This window comes from Loxodonta africana, chromosome 5 (assembly GCF_030014295.1).
Source record: "Loxodonta africana isolate mLoxAfr1 chromosome 5, mLoxAfr1.hap2, whole genome shotgun sequence".
NCBI classification, from domain to species: Eukaryota; Metazoa; Chordata; class Mammalia; order Proboscidea; family Elephantidae; genus Loxodonta; species Loxodonta africana.
Window position 1 is genome coordinate 88330147 of NC_087346.1, and position 14245 is coordinate 88344391.

The following is a 14245-nucleotide window of genomic DNA, read 5'->3' on the forward strand; positions in this document are numbered from 1 at the left end:
GGCATAGACGAGTGAGCACTTCCAGCACTGCATCTGTTTGCTGAAACATCTTAATTGATATTTCGTGAATTCCCAGAGCTTGCAGTGCAGCTTAGACTTCTTCCTTCAGTACCATCAGTTCCTAATCAAATGGTACCTCCTGAAATGGTTGAATGTCGACCCATTCTTTTTGGTATAGTGACTCTGTGTATCCCTTTCATCTTCTTTTGATGCTTCCTGTGTTGTTTAATATTTTCCCAACAAACTCCTTCACTATTGCAACTCAAGGCTTGAATTTTTTTCTTCAGTTCTTCCAGAAATGCTGAGAGTGTTCTTCCCTTTTGGTTTTCTATCTCCAGCTCTTTGTACATGTCATTATAATACTTTGTCTTCTTGAGTTGCCCTTTGAAACCTGTTCAGTTCTTTTACTTCATCACTTTCTCCTTTTGCTTTAGCTACTTGACGTTCAAGAGCAAGTTTCAGAGTCTCTTCTGACAGCCATTTTGGTTTTTTCTTTCTTGTCTTTTTAACGACCTCTTGCTTTCTTCATGGATGATGTCCTTGATGTCTTTCTATAACTTGCCTGGTCTTCAGTCATCAGTGTTCAATGCATCAAATCTATTCTTGAGATGGTCTCTAAATTCATGTGGCATGTACTCAAGGTTGTACTTTGGCTCTTGTGGACTTGTTCTAATTTTCTTCAGTTTCAAATTGAACTTGTATATGAGCAATTGATGCTCTGGTCCACATTCACCCCCTGGTCTTGTTCTGATGGATGATATTAAGCTTTTCCATTGTCTCTTTCCACAGATGTAGTCGATTTGATACCTGCATATTCCATCTGTGAGGTCCACATGTATAGTTGCCATTTATGTTGGTGAAAAAAGGTGTTTGCAATGAAAAAGTCGTTGGTATTGCAAAATTCTATCATGCGATCTCTGATATCATTGCTATCATCAAGGCCATATTTTCCAACTACCAATCCTACTTGTTGGTTTTCAACTTTTGCATTTCAATCACCAGTGATCATCAACGCTTTCTGATGGCATGTATGATCAATTTCAGACTGCAGAAGTTGGTAAAAATCTTCAATTTCTTCATCTTTGGCCTTAGTGGTTGGTGCATAAATTTGAATAATAGTTATATTAATTGGTCTTCCTTGTAAGTGTATGGATATTATCCTATCACTAAGAGCATTGCACTTCAGGATAGACCTTGAAATGATACAGCCAATTATAATTCTTATACCTTGTATTATATAATACAAGAGTGTCCTAGTAAATACTTGATAATAAGTCAGATAGTTGTGGGTTTATTACCTTCATCCTTAAACTTATAAGCATGGATCTCAGCCCCTGTTCAGCTTCTTCCACTGGGAAATAGTTGTAAATTAATAAATGATTAGCTCAGTATGAAAGACAGAAGAAAAGTGGTTGAGAAGGAAATGGTAAAAAGGGGTTTGGAGAAGGGTGAAAGCAGGTAGAGTAGGGAATTTATGAAACCTTGGGGCCCATGAGGAAGTAATGAAGAGAGAATTCTTAAGGTTGAGATTCCCTCAGTGAGCAAGGAGAAAAATGTTAGCATGATATTGAAGGAACTTGTTGAGGAGCTAAGCAGAAGATGGAACAACCTCTATAAAGTTTGTTGTTAGCTGCTGTCAAGATGGCCCTTGACTCATGGTGACCCCATGGAAATTGGAATTGGACCACTGTGATCCACAGGGTTTTCACTGGCTGATTTTTCAGAAGTAGATCACCAGGACTTTGTCTCATAGCAACATGCAAGGTTCTACAGACAGACAGTGGTGGCTGCACTTGAGGTACATTGGCCAGGAATTAAACCCTGGTCTCCTGCTTGGAAAGCTAGAACTCTACCACTGAACCATCACTGCCCTCATAAGGTAAAGCAGCAATTATCAATTGTCAAGATGGATTCTTTATGGATGTAATAGGGTGCTTAGCCTTAAATACAGAATTTAAAAATCTCTAAATTCATGGATGCTATGCAGGGCAGAATTAAGATATGTAAGGGCCCTAAATACTGATAATCGTTGGTGCCCCCTTCTCTGCTTATTCACACATTTGAAAGGAATATGTGAGTTATACATATACATGTATATACATATATATGTATATATATATATATGCGTCTTAGCTATCCATAATGCAACTTTTTAAATGAGATTGTTATTAGCAATTCAATGCAAAAATGGCATATGCCATTTTAACAAGATGAGATGAACGAGATTATAAAATTTTTAGAGGATACAGGGTACTAAGATTTTTACTATATACTACAATTTCTACAAAAAGAATATTCCACATATTCTACAACAAAGGAAATGAGTCAGTGAACTTAGTTGTTTCAACAATCACTGTACAATTCTGTTGTTCTCCCACAACGATAAGTTGAGTTTTCATCAGTTTTGCTTTAAACAGCTCATACTTCAATTCTGATGCTTGTTTTATAATAAATTCTATAATTATAAATGAACAAATGAAAAAATGTCATAAAATAAAATTTAATAATCTGAAAACAAATATTACAACAAATTACTATATTTCATTTTTAGATAAATCTTTAATTTCTAACATGTAATTAAAAACATTTCTTTCTATTCTTTGTTCTTACAAGTTCTTCAAGATTTCATCACAATTAAGCTGCCAAATGATATCTACTTCCATTCATAATAAAGAATAATGAATGGAGTCTTTCTTGAATCATTGCTGTATGCTGAGGGTTTTGAGTCTCTTTAGGGATGAAAATGAGTGTTCTGTTGCGCAGTTTGTAGCCATTAAAGTTATGAACATGTGTAAAGCAATTTGTTGGCAGGCCCTTCGCAGACCTCCATGAGTGTTTTTTGTCTTCAAATAATACTTAAAAACTTGCGTACTCACTTTCCGTCCTTTGAGGCTGTGTCTTCACAGTTCATTGAACTACTGCTGATACACCATGGGGGCGAGAGTGATTGCAAAGAGTATGAAACAAATACAAGGGTATGCTCAATTTGTAGACCCGTTTTGGTTCACATTGACCAGGACAGGGCTAGATTCGTCATGAGTCACAAGATTATAGTGCCGTTCTTATGTGGTCGTGAGAGAGAATTGAATGTGAGGGTATACTCAATCAGTCTGAAATGAAAAGGAAAATATAACTGTTATCATATACGAAGTTAACAGAAGGTACATCTTATTTGTGGAATTGTTCAACTCTCATATTCAGACATATGTACATAATAGATGTAACAAAAGCACCACTTCTCAGTGAGCTAGTTTGTTTTGCAAGTCATAACAATATCAATTAATTTCTTAAAAGAAAGTCATTCTGAAGGAAAATGGAAAATAAAATACATTTATATAATTTTTATTATCTAAATATATATTTATTTCCTCCAGAAAATTTTCAGTTCCCTTACCTGGAAATACTTCTTCTGATAAAATATAAATGTAATGTTCTTATAAATGCCCTTTGTTCTTTCTTGGAAGATGAATTTAGAAACACACTCATTGTTGCAAAACAGAAACATATTGTGCGTGATAAATATTGAATTTTGCATTTTCTTAATGGCCTAATACCTTGCTTATTAGTATATATAAAGTAATATCAAGCACTGTGTCCCACACAACAGACAATAAGGAGCAAAACTCACTTGATATATAAATTAAAAATTCATGTTAGATAAATATTAATATTTTGAGTATTTTTTTGACATTCGCTTTAAAACTTTGTTAGTATTATATTAAATCATTACTGATGTTAGCATTATATTAAATACATACTAGACTGCTTCTGCATGTTTTAAATATATTTTAAAGTTATAAATACTATTTTTTACAAAATTTAGGACATAACTCTGTATGTAAATGCTATACAGTTAAAAAATAACTTGATTGAATTAATTGCAATGGTTGACTTATTGGAGTTCTCTTGCTTTTGCATGTCATCTGGGACTGGGGTTCCTATTGACTGTTTACCAGGATGTGCAAAAGAGCATACCCTTGTGTTTGTATCATGGCAAAGAGCATTGCTGACCCTCCTGCCTGTAGTTGCTGGATCAGCAGATATGGATGTACAAGTCGGTTCTCTCAAAATGGATCAGACACCTGTTATCAATTAATATAATTTGTTCTTTCCCAGTAGCCACTCACGTTGGATTCAGTTGCATATAAGGCAAATGTAGCAAGAGTTAGACTTAACGGCCCACCCCCACGTCTTCTTTATTAGGAAGCAATAGCATACTCTCAAGAGATCCACTAAAATAAAAAGTTTTCATTACACGGGAGGGGATCGTAGGAGACAGATGTCAATGAAGCTGTTGAAGTGGTAGGGGCCTTATAGTTTAAACTACCTTGCACATGGTTGCCCTTCATGAACTTTATTTCTAGCTGGCACACATTCTCACACACCGGAGCTGGTAACAATTTTATTTAGTGTGCTGTTAGTTCTCTTCCACTGCAGTGCTCATTTTTCCTTGTGTCTTATCTGCTTGGCATCCTTGGGTCTTTGCTTTGGGCAACCAGTACCTCTGTGTTGTTGATGCCCTAAGTACGTGCTTACCTTGCCTATTGGGTAATCCGTCTCTGACTATGTGTAGGACTGGCTAAAAGTATGGCTATTTTTCCCTCTTCAGTTATAATGGACTGCATCACCTTAGCTTTCTGATGTTAACAGCATATTGAAAAATTTACACAAGCAAAGAGTGAGATGACCAATTAGCCAACTAATTTTGGCTTTAATAAAGAACTATTAATAATAACATCCTTATTCAAGGATGGTGTTTGAAATAGAAGCATCTCCAACCAACCAGCTAATGAAAACTAAGTCTATTAATTCATAAGTCAGTATTTTGTTATACAACACATACTGTCATATTAATTCATTCAAGTAGTCTTTTAACTGAAAGTCAACCAAAGAAGAGAAGATAAGGGAGATGTAAAGTGTATTGTTGTTAGGTGCTGTCAAGTCCATTCTCATTCATTGTGATCCTGTGTACAACAGAATGAAACACTGCCTGGTCCTGTGCCATCCTCGCAATCATTTCTATGTTTAAGCCCATTGTTGCAGACACTGTGTCAATCCTTCTCGTTGAGGGTCTTTGTCTTTTTCACTGACTCTCTATTTTACCAAGCATGTTGTCCTTCTCCAGGGACTGGTCCCTCCTGATAACATGTCCAAAGTACATAAGATGAAGTCTCGCCATCTTTGCTTCTGAGGAGTATTCTGGCTGTACTTCTTCTGAGACAGATTTGTTTGTTCTTCTGGCAGTCCATGGTATATTCAATATTCTTCACCAACACCATAACTGAAAGGCATTGATTTTTCTTCAGTCATCCTTATTCATTATCCAACCTTCTCTTGCATATGAGGCGATTGAAAATACCACAGCTTGGATCAGGTGCACTTTAGTCCTCAAAATGACATCTGCGATTTTCACCATTTTAAAGAGATCTTTTGCAGCTGATTTGCCCAATGCAATGCATCTTTTGATTTCTTGACTGCTGCTTCCATGGGTGTTGATTGTGGTTCCAAGTAAAATGAAATCCTTAATAATCTCAATCTCCTCTCTATTTTTGATGTTGCTTATTGGACCAGTTGTGAGGATTTTTGTTTTCTTGATGTTGAGGTTTAATTCATACTGAAAGCTGTAGTCTTTGATCTTCATCAAGAAGTGCTTCAAGTCCTCTTCACTTTCAGCAAAGTATAGAGAATGGGTATGTTGTGTAAAGTATAAAGAATTGTTGTAAGTTTATTGTTTTTAATTTAGTTCAAGATGTAGACCTAATCCATGGGCCAAGATTTGGCAGTCTTCTTCTGTAAAGATTTACAGCCTTGGAAACCCTATGGGTCAGTTCTACTCTGTCTTAAGGGTCACTGTGAGTCAAAATTGACTCAACAGCAATGGATTTGGTTTGGTTCAGTTTGGGTTTATAGGCCTAATGGCCCCAAACTCCCTAGAAGCTCTATTCCACTGACTGGAACCCTTATTGTATACTCTGCTCATGCCCTCATGTTCTCTTTACTGAACTTAGGTATTACAGTCAATCAGGACATATGCAACTGTCCTTAGCCATTTCTTTGTTCACCATTTAGCATGGCAAAACCACAACATTGGTTAAATTCAGCTTTCTATTTTATTGGCACATGGATCCTAGTTTCTCATTGTTGCTGGAGAAAAATCCACGTAATGCTAATTAATCTCACATTAAAATCATCATCACAAACCTCAAGTAGACTTAATATTCCTTGGCAATTCTTCTGCATTTCTTTAGTCAAAACTCCATCTCACTCTCCTAAATAACTCCTTCTTTCCTCTACTTACACTAAGTTGATAATCTTGCTCATTATTTCATTAAGATGGAATCAAATGAGAATTTCTACTTTTACTTACCACAAAAATCTGCTTATCTACTTGCTTCTTAAAAGCAGTTATGGCAAGTGGTCTCAGGACATAAACCACCAGTGAATAAATTCTGGTTTTCCCACTTACTAGATGTGGCAGGAGCCCTGGTGTGTTGCAGCAGTTAACAGCCTAGTTGCTAACCAAAATGTCGGCAGTTCAAATCCACCAGCCACTCTTTGGAAACCCCATGGAGCAGTTCTGCCCTGTCCTATAGGGTCGCTACGAGTTGGAATCAACTCAACAGCAACAGGTTAGATGTGGCAAGTTTGTTGACACCACTGTGTCTCAGTTTCCTTGATCTGGTATTCAGATAAAAATAATATCTATTTCATGGTGGTGTGAAATATTCAAGTAGTTAACAAATGTAATACACGTAGAACACATTGTAACTCCAGAATAGGTGTAAGCTATTATTGAAATCTTGTGCTACAGTGGATCAAGGGTTGGCACACCAATCTCAGGCCAAACTTTTTACTTATAAGATTCCATCTGCACTCACCTTCTTAAGGACTTTGATCCTCATCAGCATATTCTACAATATTTTTTGGATAAAAACAGTGTTCTTTCTTGACCCTATATCTTTTAGCTGCCATGTTTCTCAGCAAAACTAGTTAAAAGTGTTGTCTGTACTTCTTTTCCTTCTATTCTTTCTCAAACTCGCTCCAATCAGGATATTGACTCAAACACTCTTCCAAAATTATATTTGTCAGGCTCACCAATGATCTCTATATTGCCAACTGCAATCTTTAATTCTCAACCCTCTTCCCATTTAACCTATCAATAACATTTAGGCTATTGATCATTCTCAATGTATTGGAAACCTTTTTTCTCTTGGCTTCCAGCGGGGAGGGAGCCCCATTTTCTTGGTAATCTGTCTATGTCATCAACTATTCCTTCTCAGTCTCTCCTGCTGGATCTTCCACATCTCAAACCCTAAATGTTGGAGTATCCCAGGGCTCAGTTTTAGACCTCTCCTCTTCTCTACTTACACTCATGCCATAGATGATCTCATCTAGTACAATAGCTTTCAATGCCAAATATATGGTGATACAGCTTTCAAATGTTTAGCTCTGGCTTCTCCCTAGACCTCTAGGCTCATATATCCTAAATTTCCACTTGAAGCTCTAATAGACAATTCACATAATATGCCTAAACAGAATTCTTGGTCTCCTCTTGTTCTTTCCTCAGTCATCTTCATTTCAAAAAAAAAAAGTCCTGGAATTATTTCTGGGTAATAGATATTTGAAAGGTGGTACAGTGGTTAAGCTCCAGATGCTAACCAAAAGGTCACAAATTTGAACCCAGCAATGGCTCCATGGGAGAAGAATGTGGCATTCTGCTTCCATAAAGGTTACAGTCTTGGAAATCCTATGAGGCAGCTCTACTCTGTACTATAGGGTCACTATGAGTTGGAATGGACTAGATGGCAACAGGGTTAATAGATATTTGATATGTCATTCTTTGTTATTCCTTTACTGGATTTTGTGTAGGACAAAATTAATTTACAGGACTTGGAAAACTCTATCCTTATTTCTGGGAATGCCTGAATGCCCGGTTTTGGCTTTTGGCCAGAATAAGGCCAGTGGAGTTTGTGATGTGTGGTTTAAAGTCTGAAACTTTCCGGAATTCACTCCTCTCCCCCCACGGCCAGTTTTTTTACTAATGGTTTTTAGCTGGCATAATTGGTTATATAGTTTTTGATTGGTTATATAGTCTTGCTTGACGACAGGACCAAAAGTGCCATAAAACACACTGCTGAGGACTTCTGCCTTGAGCTCTCCTGAAGCTAAGATTCATCACACAGATCTTGGTGGTATAATCTGTGGTGAAATACGTATGTGTGTGAGTAAGGACCGTGGGGATCTTTCACCTGGATACCTCTCAGGCCTCCAATGCTTTCCTGCACTCTCTTGATGCACTTGTATTTTGTGCCTTTTGTATTTTCTGTGGATCTTATGAATCCTTTCAAATACCCAAATTTGTGAAAGAGTTGCATTTTTTTTTGGTATTTAAAAGTGCAGCAGTCGTGTACTGAAGCTGGCTTGTACCCAAATGCAAGAAATGATTGTTGAGACTTCAGGAATTATGTCAGCTAGCTGTGAAATGATTTAAAAATCATTTCATGATTTAAAATGATTTAAAAATCAGCCATGATTCAAAAATAATGCTGCTAAATACTGAAAATTCATCATGTACTAATAATTTTACTACATATTATTAGCATTCACGCTACATCTACAGCTCCGGTGGCTCAGTGGTTAACAGCTTGAAAGCTAACCAAAAGGTGGGAAGTTCAAATCTACCAAACACTCCTTGGAAGCCCTTGGGACAGTTCTACTCTGTCCTATACGGTCACTATGAGTCAGAATAGACTTGATGGCAACTGGTTTGGTTTCAGGTTTTTGTTACATTTATTGTAATGTATGGTAGAAAAATATAATAGAGTGCTACTGTTCATCTCTTCCCAAATCCACATTCAGTAATGCCATATGGGTAGCTTGAAATTGGCCATAATTGGAATATTTACACCATGGAAATGGGCAAATGCTAAAAATCAGCTCCCATTACCCACTCCTGAGAGCTGTTAAACATTTTCCAGCATGCTGCTAAATCTATTTCTCATTTATACTTTTAAAAGAAATCTTCACTAGAATGTGTAACTGGACTGCAATTTCTATTCCATGACATTGTAGACTAAATTTTGGACATTGTGACAGATGTTAAACTCCATTAGACCTATCTGCTAGTGACTGAGGTGAATAGGTTTGTTACTAGTTTTCATTTTTCATAATTCTAATGTAAGAGAACATTTCAGGAGATGCTCATTTTAAACATTTCTTAGTGATATGTCAAGGACATTTTAAGACTTTAGATTTATAGTGATTAATAAAATGATGTCAGAAAAAACTATTATATGTTACTATATGTTTTTTCCAAAGTTATTATTTTATGAAATAAATAATTATGAAAATAAAATAATTTTATCATACTTTTTAATTTCGTTTTCTCAAAAAAGCTATTGTTGCTTAAAATTTGTCACAGTAGGCACTCATGGTTGGGTAAACAAAACTTTACTTCCATTAAATGTGTTGCTATTGTTGTTGTTAGGTGCCATCGAGTCAGTTTCGACTCATAGCGACCCTATACACAACAGAACGAAACACTGCCCAGAGCTGAACCATCCTTACAATCATTGTTATGCTTGAGCTTATTGTTGCAGTCACTGTGTCAATCCACCTCCTTGAGGCTCTTCCTCTTTTCCGCTGACCCTGTACTCTGCCAAGCATGATGATCTTCTCCAGGGACTGATCTCTCCTGACAACATGTCCAAAGTATGTAAGATGCAGTCTCACCATCCTTGCCTCTAAGGAGCATTCTGGCTTCACTTCTAAGATACGTTTGTTTGTTCTTTTGGCAGTCCATGGTATATTCAATATTCTTCACCAACACCACAATTCAAAGGTGTCAATTCTTCTTCGGTCTTCCTTATTCATTGTCCAGCTTTCACATGCATATAATGTGATTGAAAATACCACGGCTTGGGTCAGGCGCACCTAGTCTGCAAGGTGACATCTTTGCTCTTCAATACTTGAAAGAGGTCCTTTGCAGCAGATTTACCTAATGCAATGCGTCTTTGGATTTCTTGACTGATGCTTCCATGGCTGTTGATTGTGGATCCAAGTAAAATGAAATACTTGACAACTTCAATCTTTTCTGCATTTATCATGTTGTTGCTCATTGGTCCAGTTGTGAGGATTTTTGTTTTCTTTATGTTGAGGTGCAATCCATACCGAAGGCTGTGGCCTTTGATCTTCTTTAGTAAGTGCTTCAAGTCCTCTTCACTTTCAGCAAGCAAGGTTGTGTCATCTGCATAACACAGGTTGTTAATGAGTTTTCCTCCAATCCTGATGCCCTGTTCTTCTTCATATAGTCCACCTTCTCAGATTATTTGCTCAGGATACAGATTGAATAGGTATGGTGAAAGAATACAACCCTGGCGCACAGCTTTCCTGACTTTAAACCAAACAGTATCCCCTTGTTCTGTACGAACAACCACCTCTTGATCTATGCAAAGGTTCCTCATGAGCACAATTAAGTGTTCTGGAATTCCCATTCTTCACAGTATTATCCATAGTTTGTTAAGATCCACACAGTCGAATGCCTTTGTATAGTCAATAAAACACAGGTAAACATCCTTCTGGTATTCTCTGCTTTCAGCCAGGATCCATCTGACATCAGCAATGATATCCCTGGTTCCACCTGCTCTTCTGAAACCAGCCTGAATTTCTGGCAGTTCCCTGTTGATATACTGCTGCAGCCACTTTTGAATGATCTTCAGCAAAATTTTGCTTGCGTGTGATATTAATGATATTGTTCTATGATTTCCACATTCATTTGGATCACCTTTCTTGGGAATAGGCATAAATATGGATCTCTTCCAGTCAGTTGGCCAGGAGGCTGTCTTCCATATTTCTTGGCATAGACGAGTGAGCACCTCCAGCGCTGAATCTGTTGAAACATCTCAATTGATATTCTGTCAATTCCTGGAGCCTTGTTTTTTGCCAATGCCTTCAGAGGGACTTAGACTTCTTCCTTCAGTACCATCGGTTCCTGATCATATGCCACCTCTTGAAATGGTTGAACATCGACTGATTCTTCTTGGTATAATGACTCTGTGCATTCCTTCCATCTTCTTTTGATGATTCCTGCATCGTTTAATATTTTCCCCATAGAATCCTTTACTATTGCAACTCAAGGCTTGAATTTTTCCTTAAGTTCTTTCAGCTTGATAAATGCTGAGTGTGTTCTTCCCTTTTGGTTTTCCATCTCTAGCTCTTTGCACTCGTCGTTATAATACTTTACTTTGTCTTCTCGAGATGGCCTTTGAAATCTTCTGTTCAGTTCTTTTCCTTCATCAATTCTTCCTTTTGCTTTAGCTGCTCGACATTTAAAGCAAGTTTCAGAGTCTCCTCTGACATCCATCTTGGTCTTTTCTTTCTTTCCTGTCTTTTCAATGACCTCTTGCTTTCTTCGTGTATGAAGTCCTTGATGTCATTCCACAACTCATCTGGTCATCAGTCACTAGTGTTCAGTGCATCAAATCTATTCTTCAGATGGTCTCTAAATTCAGGTGGGATATACTCAAGGTCATATATTGGCTCTCATGGACTTGCTTTGATTTTCTTCAGTTTCAGCTGGAACTTGCATATGAGCAATTGATGGTCTGTTCCACAGTCGGTCCCTGGCCTTGTTCTGACTGATAATATTGAGCTTTTCCATCGTCTCTTTCCACAAATGTAGTCAATTTGATTTCTGTGTGTTCCATCTAGCGAAGTCCATGTGTATAGTCACTGTTTATGTTAGTGAAAGAAGGTATTTACAATGAAGAAGTCGTTGGTCTTGCAAAATTCTATCATTCGATCTCTGGCATTGTTTCTACCACCAAGGTCATATTTTCCAACCACTGATCCTTCTTTGTTTCAAACTTCCGCCTTCTAATCACCAGCAATTATCAATGCATCTCGATTGCATGTTCGATCAATTTCAGACTGTAGCAGCTGATAAAAATCTTCTATTTCTTCATCTTTGGCCCCAGTGGTTGATGCGCAAATTTGAATAATAGTCATATTAACTGGCCTTCCTTGTATGAGTATGGATATTATCCTATCACTGACAGCGTTGTACTTCACGATAGATTTTGAAACGTTCTTTTTGGTGATGAATGCAACACCTTTCCTCTTCGAGTTGTCATTCCCAGCATAGTAGACTATATGATTGTCCAATTCAAAATGGCCAATACCAGTCCATTTCAGCTCACTAATGCCTAGGATATCAATGTTTATGTATTCCATTTCATTTTTGACAATTTCCAATTTTCCTAGAGTCATACTTTGTACATTCCAGGTTCCAATTATTAATGGATGCTTGCAGCTGTTTCTTCTAATTTTGAGTTGTGCTACATTAGCAAATAAAGGTCCTGAAAGCTTTACTCCATCCATGTCATTAAGGTCGACTCTACTTTGAGGAGGCAGCTCTTCCCTAGTCATCTTCTGAGTGCCTTCCAACCTGAGGGGCTCATCTTCCAGCACAATATCGGACAATGTTCTGCTGCTATTCATAAGGTTTTTACTGGCGAATGCTTTTCAGAAGTAGACTGCCAGGCCCTTCTTCCTAGACTGTCTTAGTCTGGAAGCTCAGCTGAAACCTGTCCTCCATGGGTGGCCTTGCTGGTATCTGAATACAGGCAGCATAGCTTCCAGCATCATAGCAACAGACAAGCCCCCACAATGCAATGAAGTGGCAAACACATGGGGGTCCATTAAATGTAGGTATACATATTATACAAAAATTCCATTAACTAACAATTTCAGGTTTTCTAAGCTTAGATTTATGTCAGAATTGGACTGGTACTTACTTTTCTGTGTTGTCTCTCACCATGCCCTTGTATTTAGCTTGTGTTCCAACCACACTATTACTTAAGTTTTCTGAAACATACTATACTGTGCCTTCACAAATGGTATATTTTTTACTCCTTTTCTGGGATTTCCTTCCTGATTTTTTTTTGTTTTTTTTTTTGGTCTCAGTGAATTCCTACTATCATTTAAAAATAGGCTCATATTTTTGTGAAACTTTGTATCCATTGTTTTTCTTGGACTTTGCCATTATGTTTTCTTGGATTTTGTGCCCATCTCATTCAGGAAAGTTCTATAAAGCCAAAGAATACAGTCTATTTTTAGCCTTATTACTTTGGCCCTGACTCCCTGAGAACCTATATTTTATTGCCAATTCTACCTTTTTCTCTATTCAGATGCATATAGAAGATGAGCTTTTAATTTCAGTAAGTATTTTCCCAAAAAAACTTAACTACATAAGTAACATAAAAAAAATTATACTTGTGAAGAAAATGAAGACATTATAGAGTTGGCTAAAATCTCTTTAATTATCATTTCAAATTATGGTCTCTTTCTAGCTATGCAGACGTAATCACTGTTTGATGAATCTTTCCATATCTTTTTCCCATGCATTTACATACATATGTTAGCATTCATAGAAAGTGGGCGTGGTGTTACTGTTTCTTTTAAGGTTTAGTGGTATAGCATATTGAATTGTCATTCCAAAACTCAATAGTTTACTCAATATTTTTTCTTGGAGTCATTCTATATAGATCTACAAGTATATCAGTCAAGGTTCAGAGTTTGGAAAGGCATTTTAAGCAGAAAGAAATTTGAAGCAGAAAAGCAGGCACTTCAGAAATTGTTGAAAGGGCTAAAGGTTCAGACTCCAGGCTAAACCTCCAGGAGTGACTCACAGAACACTGGAGAGTTGAGGTTCAGAGGGAGCTACTACACTGGTATTATTGATTTCAATAGCTAAGATCCAAGGATCAGAAAGCCACTAGCACTAATGATAGCAACACTCAGTCTCCTGACATCCACAGTTTTAAAGAGAAGGCAGAGACCAGACCACAGAACAATTGCTGACATCTGAGCAAAGTGTGCCCCCACAGGGACGTAAGAGTGAATATCGGTTTTTGGAAAAGGTAACCAGGCACCCTTTGAGACATAAGTAGGTCCTTTTCTTATGGTGCAAAGTGAGACACGCATAGAGGCATTTCCACCTCACTCAAGTAGCCTTCTCTTGTTTGTTATCTATTTTCAGTAAGTAATACAAATGGCTTTCACTTTGCCAACACTGTGTAAGTATCTCCTGTGTGTGGCTCAATCAGATTGGATGGATGTAGCACCTGTGGAGGGGTTACTGTTACTGGATGGAGTCCTCTTCCTAATAATTTTGTGGCTGCTTGGAATCTTGAGATTGCCTTTGAGACAATACAATAACAGATGATTAAATCCAAAATGAGCACTA